Genomic DNA, 9,629 nt, shown 5'->3' on the forward strand with positions numbered 1-9,629 from the left:
TTTTTTTTTTTTTTTTTTGCGGTACTGGGGATTGAACTCAGGGCCCTGTGCTTGCCAGGCAAGCGCTTATTCTACTGAGCCATTTCCCCAGCCCCCCCAATCAACTCTTTACATGTAATTCAAACTGCCCCTCAAACTCCACCCCTAGCAAAAGTCATAAAAGTCTCAGTTCTCTTTGTCTAAGGTCAGAGGACTCCTCCATCTGCCTCGATCCTCTTTGTGTCTTTAGAGTTAAAAGAGGCTTCCTTTTTCATTCCTATCTCTTTACTGTGTGGCTGAAAAACCCAACAGTTACTTCTGTGAAGCCATTGCACCCTAGACCCTCACACTGCCTGGCCACAGCGTCCCAGGCTAAGCTCTGTTCTACACCAACACCAGTGTCCCATGGAGCTGAGCCTACCGGATCTGCCCTTGGGCTTAAGGGTAGACCAGATGCTTGTGCGGCATCATGGGCCTGGGGTGGGTATCCCTTTGGAGGCTGAGTAGAGGCAAGGAGGAGGCAGTTCCTTCCATGAGAATTCCCGTTCATTCACAGGTCTTCTGTTTCCCCAAGGGGGAGGAGGGGGTGGTGGCTTGTCATTAACCCTCCTCCTATGTATTTTCTATTTTTCTAAGCCTGACTGAGGCCCCAGACATATCCCTGAAGTTATTTATAGAGGTGAACAGGATGTACCGAAGGTGTTGGGGACTGAGGATGGGCAGCCTCGTTTGGGCCCCCAGTGGTGCTTGGAGCTTGCTGGGCTGCAGAGTGGGATGCGAACATGCGTGGATCTGCTGTGCTTAGGCTTTGCGAAGCCTGGGCGGCTGCTTGGGAGAGTGCTTGCGTGCGGGAGGGCAGGCTGGCTCCGTGGGTATGAGGATGGGTGGCGGGGAAAGCTGAGGCAGTACCCTGGGTGAGCCGATGGCAAAGGCAGGGGACTTGCCGATGCACCCCAAGCCGAGCAGGCTTGTGCATGCCGAGGGTGCGTGGAGCGGTTTCACCAGTGCCCAGGTCAGCAGCAGGCCCGGAAGCAGCTGCAGTGGCGGTGACTGGATTGCTCTCAGGCCGCAGGTCAGAAGTGGCTTGCTTCCTGGCTGCTCCTGCCTGAGGGCTCCTGAAATCAAAGCAGAAACCTAGCCGTGCACTTGCATGTCTGTCTAAGTCACGCCCTTCTACGTCTGAGCTACTCAGGAGCGAAGGGCTCCACAGACACTCTGAACACAGCAATACCCTTGCCTCTAATAGCTCTGCTCTAGACGGTAAGATTAATAATTGACTCTCCCAAGTGGAGGAAGAGGAAGGAGAAAGAAAAACAAACATCTTTCTAAATGGTTGTGGGCCCCTGGGAGCCCTGGTTGTTATTCACGTCCAGGATGTGTCATCTACAAACAGCAGCGGGCTCCTAGGAATGTGTACCATGAGGAATCGCTGGGGGCATGGAGTGGATTAGCCATTAAACATATTAAATGGCAGGATTATTTTAATTTTAGGCTTTAAAAACTCACTCCAGTCTGCAAGGGGTGTACCTGCTGGGTAAGAAGACTTTGACTGTGGAAGCTGCGTTGTCCTGGACCTCAGCTAGTCTTTGTCCCTGAAGTCATTGTGTGAGGAGGAGGGCTAGGAAGGCTGGCAGAGACAAATGTGTGTCACTTTCACCAGTGACTTTTGAAAAGGGCTGTAGATGAGGTTTTCTGGCACTAGCATTTGCTTTAGTTTTCATTTAAACTCCCTGGGTTCAAAAACTCTTCTGATTTTATTCAGAAAAGGTGATTATAGGTTTTCCAGGAATTGCCTGAGACAGAAGGGTCAGCAAGAAGTACACCGTGCTTTGATGGAAGAGGACGCCACTGTCCCCAGAGGGCACTTCAGCCTTGCCTTTTTAGACATGCCCTATTCCGCCCCATCTCCTAGGAGCAAATATGTAGGACAGAGGTGGAAGCCTTTTCTGGCTCTGGAGCAGTCCTGCTCTGTGTGTCAGGGCCACAGGAGAAGTTTCTGTGGGGAGGGACATGTTCTCCAGCTGTACTGCCCAGAATGGTAGCCACCTATGCCTGTGGAGCAGGGGATGTGTGACCAGTGAGTGTGAGATTTTAATTTCATTGTATTGTACAGGGCAAGCCAGAGGAAGTTTCGGAGATGTTGTTCTTGGGCCCCCTCATCATCACAAATCACACTGGCCATTTGTTGATAGACCAGAAATGATGGTGCTTGGAGGACTGATTTCTTGGGTGGTGATTGCTGGTAAGCTTATCCAGGCCAGGCCCCCAGAACTATCTCAGTATGGAATTGATGGTAAGGTTCCATTTAGGTTGGGTGCAGGGCTGATGGTTCTGCTCTCTAGGTGCTACAGGGGCCCAGAGCTTTGCTCAAAGGGAGACATATATCAGTGGAAGGACAGTCTACTACTATCACAGTAAAGGGTTGGGCACCTTCATGCTCCAGGCAGCTACTATGGGCAGGCAGAGCAAGTCACTTGATGGCAGTGGTGAAAAGGAAGGTGGTAGATGAGATGACTGAGTCAATGTCCATGCTAAGAAGGAAGAAAGGGTCCAATTGGCTCCAGTCAACAGGAGTACATGTGGTTAGAAATAGGATGGAAACTTTAAGCAGAGATGGGATCGACAGTGGCTGTCTTACAGAAACAAATGGACAGCCTGTGGACAATGACGGGGAGGCTGAGCCCCAGGTGCCGTATTGGAATCCCAACTGCAAACAAAGATGTGTGAAACCATCACTGACTGGCCAGAGCTATGAATTTGAAAAAACTGGATGTGAGAGAAGGAGATTGGGTGGCTGCCGTTAGAAGTTGAAATTTTCCAGTTAAAGGTTAATTTCCTGGGGCTGGGGAGATGGCTCAGTGGAATAAGCGCTTCCCTGGCAAGTGCAAGGGCCTGAGTTCAATCCCTGGTTCCGCCAAAAAAAAAAAAAAAAAAAAGTTAATTTCCTGCTTAAGGAAATGTGAAGCCAGAGGGCCAGTATCTCAGGTAAATTGCAGAATTTTGTGGAGCATAATGATCCTACCCTCTCAGCAAGGACTATTCCAAAGCATGACGGTGTGAATGATAGACCAGATACAGTACCTCTCAATACCAAACCTGATTTTCCTACCTGAGTTGATCATCTGTGGTCTGGGTTAATGTTTCTATGAAATTCATTTGGCTAAATTTGTATATCCTGTGACTGCGTTCATGGGAAAGATGAAGGATTGGTGAAACTGACATGATAAGACAAGAACTAAGGGAGCATGTTTTAACGTTCCCTCTGGGGAAGGTGGCAGGGAGAGACGGACAGACACTGGCTGTCGTCTTCTCTTTGCTTGGGGAATTCTGACACTTCAGAGCTCTGGTATGAATCAGTGTCACATCTGCCACTGCAGGTCTGGTTGGCAGTGAGTAGGTTTGGCATGAGTGCCAGAGAGGAGTTTAGACATACATCTTGCTAAATAAGCCTCTTGGAAAAATTTAGTCTTTTGTAATTATGTAAGTAAATAAACAGCAGGAAAAAAAAAAGCCCGGAAATTACAGCAAGCGTGGAAAAAAGTAAAACAAATCTTCATTTTCTCCAACCAAAGACAGCTATTATTAAATTTGGATATATTTCCTACTAGAGTTTTTTTTTTTTTTATTGTAGTTGTGATCCTGAAAACAGAAGAAATTATATCCTGCATTGTTCATTTACCATGACATACCATGAATTAGCTCCATTTTTAGAAGGTAGCTAAAAAGAATGCCATACTTTTTTCCCACAAAGAAAACAGTACTTTTGTAAGTAGACAGAAAAAATATTACAGACCCTTCTCATATGTGTGTATTAGCCAAAACATAAACACTTAATAATACAAGATATGATTGAAATATAGTGAATAGTTAAGTTTTTAAAAAAAATTTTAAATTTTATTTATTTATTTATTTATTTATTTATTTATTGTTATAGTCAAAGACATTGCCATTAACTTCCCTTGAAATCCTCCCCCTCACTTCAGGCAGTTTCACCATTTCTTCTTTCTAAGGCGTTCTGGAAGCCCTCTTTTCAGATGTCTTTATGAGATGTGGTGGTAGCTGCTGAGTGCCACCCAGTGGAACAGCAGGCTCATAAAAAGCATTGCAGTTTGCCCTCATCCACTTTATTTGCTAGACCTGGTACCATGTGACTTCTAGCTCTTCCTCCAAGTCAAAATGACCATGAAAGGTAAATGACTGAGACCATTCAGGGCATCAAGGCAGGCATGAGAGTTTAACTAAGTTACTCAAGAAACAAGACTTCCAGAACTGCTTCAGAAAGTGGCAAGACTGATGAGGTAAGGGCTTTGGAAGCGAGGGGTGTACAGTAATTTGAGGTAGCTTTGTGGCAGTGTGTACTGTATACTGTAGTATACTGTAGTGTGACAGACTTTAAAATTCTTTAAATGTTCATTATATTTGTTGGTTCTACCTCATACGTATTTTTGATGTTACAGAGTGTCCTGGTTAGTACATGTGGGGGATGAAATTGCAGCTTCTTCTTTTATTTATTTATTTATTTATTGCAGAACTGGGGATTGAACTCAGGCCCTTGTGCTTGCCAGGCAAATGCTTATTCTACTGAGCTATCTCCCCGGCCCTTCTTGTTTTTAAACATTGGGTCATTCCATTGCTGCTATTGTTCATTACTGTGAAAAATATTGGTGTTTATTTTTCCTGGTACTGGGGCTCAAACTTGTGACCTTGCTCTTGCCAGGCAGGCATTTATGCCACTGAGCTATATCCCCAGCCCTTACTTGTGAAAAATATGGGAAAAGAAAAAGCTTGCTGGTGGGCTTTGGACCTGGGCGGGTGGACACTAGGGAGACAGAAGACCAAAAGCTGGGTGTGGGAGGAAACCTGATTTGACATGAAACCAGAAGGACATAAAGCCTATCTAGAGGCCAGTTGAGAAGAAAAGGAAGCAGAACAGATAGAAACAAATACTAGAATCTGAGAGCTTTCTATGTGCCAAGCTGGAAGAAGATGTAGTTCTTTCTTGACTGTGGACATGTCCATTCAGGAGAACAGAGTCCCCATAGAGGAGGGAGGGTTCAGAGAAGCAGCTGCAGAGGGAAGCTGGTAGGACATGACGGAAGCATCTAGAGGAGCAGCCCCTCTCTGCCAGAACATTATGTCCCTTCACATCCGTTTCTGGGTCACCTGGGAGGGAGGTCGAGCCCCAGACTCTGCGGAGTCTGGAGTACTGGCCGGGCAAATTACCAAATCAGGAGAACTAATTAGGTTAGCTGCCCGTTTCTTCTTTTATTAGCTGCGTGTTTGGAAATGGGATTAATGCTACTGAGCTACACGTGCTTGTCAAGCAGCGCTTTTAAGTCGCTTAGGAAAACTAAGTTTTGAGAAGGTTCCAAACAGGGTCTCAAGTGTGGAATCGGAGGCACCAGGGACCGCGTAAGTGGAAGCTGACCTTCTCCTGGTTGTTGCTTAAGAGCACATGGGTATCTGCAGTGAGATCTCAGGAATGTTGCAAGCAATGTGAATGGAAATGTAAGGGAAAGGGAAAGCTCGGCAGGGCTGATATCCTTGTGAAAAATAAAATTTCAAGCCCAATTTTTGGCAGATCTTTCTTGATGCTCCTGAGGCAGAGGAACATCTAGTGATTCTATTCATTTATTGATTGATTAATGGGGGCATCTCTGGTGGTATAATTATTTATTTTTTAATGTATTTGGTACACAGTCTCACTACGTGGCTTGGACTCGTAGTGATCCTCCTGTGTTCAGCCTCCCCAGTGCTCAGATTACAGGCGTGCACCACCATGCCCAGTCACAGTGATTTGGTTTTGAATACAATGGCTGGAGACAGTTCAGGAAAATAGTCCAAGTTCCCAAGATTCAGAGCACATAGTTATTGGTATAAACTTGGATCACAGTTCTATTCTTTTTGCTCATGATGAAATATTGTTGCCATTGTTGTGGCTTTATTTTTTTTCCCATAATTTTATTGATAAACAAATAGCAATGAGACAGTTTCAAATCAAATTGGTAGGACAGTTTCAATAATAACACATTGCATACATTCTTCCGAGTGGTTAATTGCTGTACAAGATGCGGACATGATATCCTATTTACAAACACCATTAGAACAAATCGCTCTATTCATTAAGAGACTGTAACTATATATCTATCCTAACCACTTTGAATACACAGATACAAAACGGACATTCATCTGTATACCCTTTTTTTGTTTTGTTCCGTTATTTGAATATTATAGGTGTGTAAACACAGCAAAATATTCTAAAAGAGTCCAGTAGACCATAATAGTATTGGGTCTTCCATTTGACTGGCAATGTCAGAATAACAGCAGGCTTTACTTCTTATATTTCATTTTTATACTTTTCTGCTGGATGGTTAAGACCAAGGTAAAGCAGGACCTATGCAACAAGAGTTGTAGCTGTTGGGTCTGATAAAGTCAGTGAAATCCCCTCAGGATTTATCCTGAGATCCTGTACCTCAGATTGTAAAACCTTTGTCAGTGTCAGTCATGTGGATGAGTCATGGCCATTGCTTGGCCAATGTGCTTTCTGTGAAAGTCTGAGAGAATGGTTTCTCTCCATGTGACTCTCCTTAGACACACTCTACATCGTCTATCACTTTCCTCTTTGGCCCCATAATCTCCTTGATCAGAAAATTTGGGACACTACCGAGTTACATGACGATACAAGTTCTCATATGTCCTGAGTCTTAATTGACCTTGGAAGGCTAGGGCCAAGATGTTGGCTTTCCTTGCAGCCCTCCTTTTTCTCTAATTTTGGTCTGCAAACTTGGGTTGTTAACCATCCAGAAGACAAACTTTATTGTTATTACCATACAACTTAGGCTGTTAAGCTTAACCTCACTATCTGTCTGCATATCAAACATCTTAGGCATAATATGGAACAGGTATTTTTCATCAAGTATTGATATGTTGAACTTTAAGTCCCTACAGAATATGATAAAAAATTTAAAAATTAGAATATATTTTAAAAATAGGATAAAGAATTATATACTTCTTATGTTTACACATAAGTCCAAAAATCTCACCATATACAACCTTGAAGCAGGACAATCCCACAATATTCCTTTTCCCGTCTCTTGCTTTCATTCACCACCCCCTTCTTTTTCAACAACCATCTATCCGAGAGACAGCATAGCAGCAACTGACATGTCATGACAAGCAGCCCATATTCAGAAGACCAGAATGACAGGCACTCCAAGCATGAAACTACTATTACAGATTATCATCTGCAGTGCAGTAGCTTAGTTCACAGGTATCAGTATATATAGTTAGTCAGGGTGAGAATCTTTCCAATTAACTGCTAGATTCAAAAATCTTCTGAAGATTCTCAGGATCATTGCCTTGCCCATCTTCTACATATAACTGTATGGTTTGACTTATTCATGTTTCCTAGCTCTTCTCCTTTCCCTCTCTTCATTAGTTAGTCCTTGAGATCCTGCTTTCCTTTTACTTGTATTACACCTTTCTATTTGTATTTCTTCTTTTGAGTGCTTATAGTAGGGAGACTATATGATATTTACACATGTGTTTCTGGTTTATTTCACTTATGAGTATATGTTCAAGTGGCATCCACTTCAATATAAAGGCTTCAAGTTCATCATTCTTATTGTTGTGCCTTTAAATACCACGTTTGGTAGGAAAAAATGCTGACTTACTGGAATGCTGCACCTTATGAACTCTACCTGGCTAGTTATTTATTTGGTACAAAGTCTTTCTACACAGCTCTGCCTCATAGTGGTCCTCCTGTCTTAGCCTCCCCAGCGCTGGGATTACAGATGTGCGACACTATGCCCAGTGGGGGCGGCTCAAGGCCTTGCACTTGCCAGGCAGGCACATGGACCACCGAGCTAAGGGCCAGCAAGATAGCTCAGAGGACTAAGTGCCTGCTTTGGCAAGTGCAGGGACCAGGGTTTGATTCCCAGTCTCACATGCTGCACCAGCCCCTGCCACCGGGGCTCACTGAGCCAGTGACCGAGTCTGGGCTTAGTGACACATACCTGTAATCCCAACACTGGGAAGGCTGAAAACAGGAGGATCACTATGAGTCTGAGGTGCATACTGAAACCCTGTACCAAATACATAAGTGGGGGAAAAAAAAAGGCCCATTTTCAGCATAAACCACTGAGCCCATCAACCTAGCTCTTTTATCAGCTGTTCTGCCTTTTATATTGGGGGCTGCAGTGCAGGACTTTCTCCTTTGGAATGGTTCTGCTCTTATCCCAACTGATTTTGCTGAGTCAGTCTGGTTCTGCTCCATTTGATTTCTTTCAATGCAACTATTGGGGCATGTGCTGACAGACAGTTATCTTAGAAATTAAAGGAAATGTGGATATAAGCTACAGCCTACGAAATCCAAAGAAGCAAAAGCCTTGTGGGATGTAGTCTGTCTTCTGCCATTTTTTCTTCTGATTATAAACCAGCACAAAGCTATTAAAAGACACAAGTCTAGGATGTGTCTGGGATAATGGTAGATCTAAGATTTGTCCTGTTGTTTCCTTAAAGGCAATCATAGAATACAGAAGAGCTACGTGGAATTCCGTGAGCTTAGGCATTGCTAATTTCAGCACTGTGCTGTCCTCAGCTTCTCAGTTTTGCCTCTGAATTGGAACTGGAGCTTTAAAAATACTGAAGCCCAGGTCCACACGGGGGAAGCTACTCACTTTGGTTTGGATCAAACCTAGAGTTGCGAGTCGGCCTCAGGGGCTTCTCAGGGGTCCCCCGCTTGCTGTTGGAGCTGCAGCCAGGGACCTTGGGGGAGCTCAGCAAGGCTGCCATCACCCTGGACTCACTGGGCTTTTAGTACCTTAGGGATTGAGACTCAGGCTTCTGCTCTTCAGTCATCACAGAAGAAGTACAAGGAAGCCCGTTTTTTATTAGGTTTGCAGATTTTCACTGTCACCATCCACGTAGCGGCTCTGAGAAGTGGGAAAACTGTCACATAACAAAGAAAAGTATTGAGAAGACTTTGCAACTATGAGAACTTAAATGACATGCTGAAGCTTAAAGACAAAATGAAGTGACTGTAATTTGCTGTTAGAAAGTCATTTGTTGGACTTTGAGGTGCACAGCGTGGGCCCGAGAGAGGGAGCTGATAGGGGCACTAATGTGAGGGCGTCGCGGCAGGCCCGTGGCTGGCTTGGCGATGGCACCATGGGCCTGTACTGCACTCCAGATTGCTTCCCACATCTTATAGACCAAGTTTAATTCTCTCTCTCTCTCTCTCTCTCTCTCTCTCTCTCTCTCTCTCTCTTAATTTCTTTTCTTTTCTTTTTTTTTTTTTTGGTGGTACTAGGGATTGAACTCAGGACCTTATACTTAATAGGCAAACACTTATTCCGCTGACCTATCTCCCTGGCCCCCAAGTTTAATTTCTGAAATGTAATGAGAGAAGGAAAAACTGGCAATTTTTTCTTTTAACTGTAAAATTTCCTTCTCCAAAACAGGATCTTTAACTCCGAATAAGTCGGCTTTGAGAGTAAATAAATCCCAAAGTTTCTGACCCCTACAGAACACTATTCTGATGTTTAAAATCAACTGATCAGCTGGGGAGATGGCTCAGTGGAATAAGCGCTTCCCTGCAAGCGCAAGGGCCTGAGTTCAATCCCTGGTTCTGCAAAAAAAAAAAAAAAAAA

General features: G+C 44.1%; 1 protein-coding gene across 1 annotated transcript in view; it reads left to right on the top strand.

Annotated features, from left to right (window-relative positions):
* Positions 1-9,629, top strand: part of Arhgef28 (Rho guanine nucleotide exchange factor 28) — a 345,634-nt gene that overhangs the window by 183,279 nt on the left and 152,726 nt on the right. The window lies entirely within an intron of this gene.

The sequence above is a fragment of the Octodon degus genome, unplaced genomic scaffold (assembly GCF_000260255.1).
Source record: "Octodon degus isolate 3935 unplaced genomic scaffold, OctDeg1.0 scaffold00177, whole genome shotgun sequence".
NCBI classification, from domain to species: Eukaryota; Metazoa; Chordata; class Mammalia; order Rodentia; family Octodontidae; genus Octodon; species Octodon degus.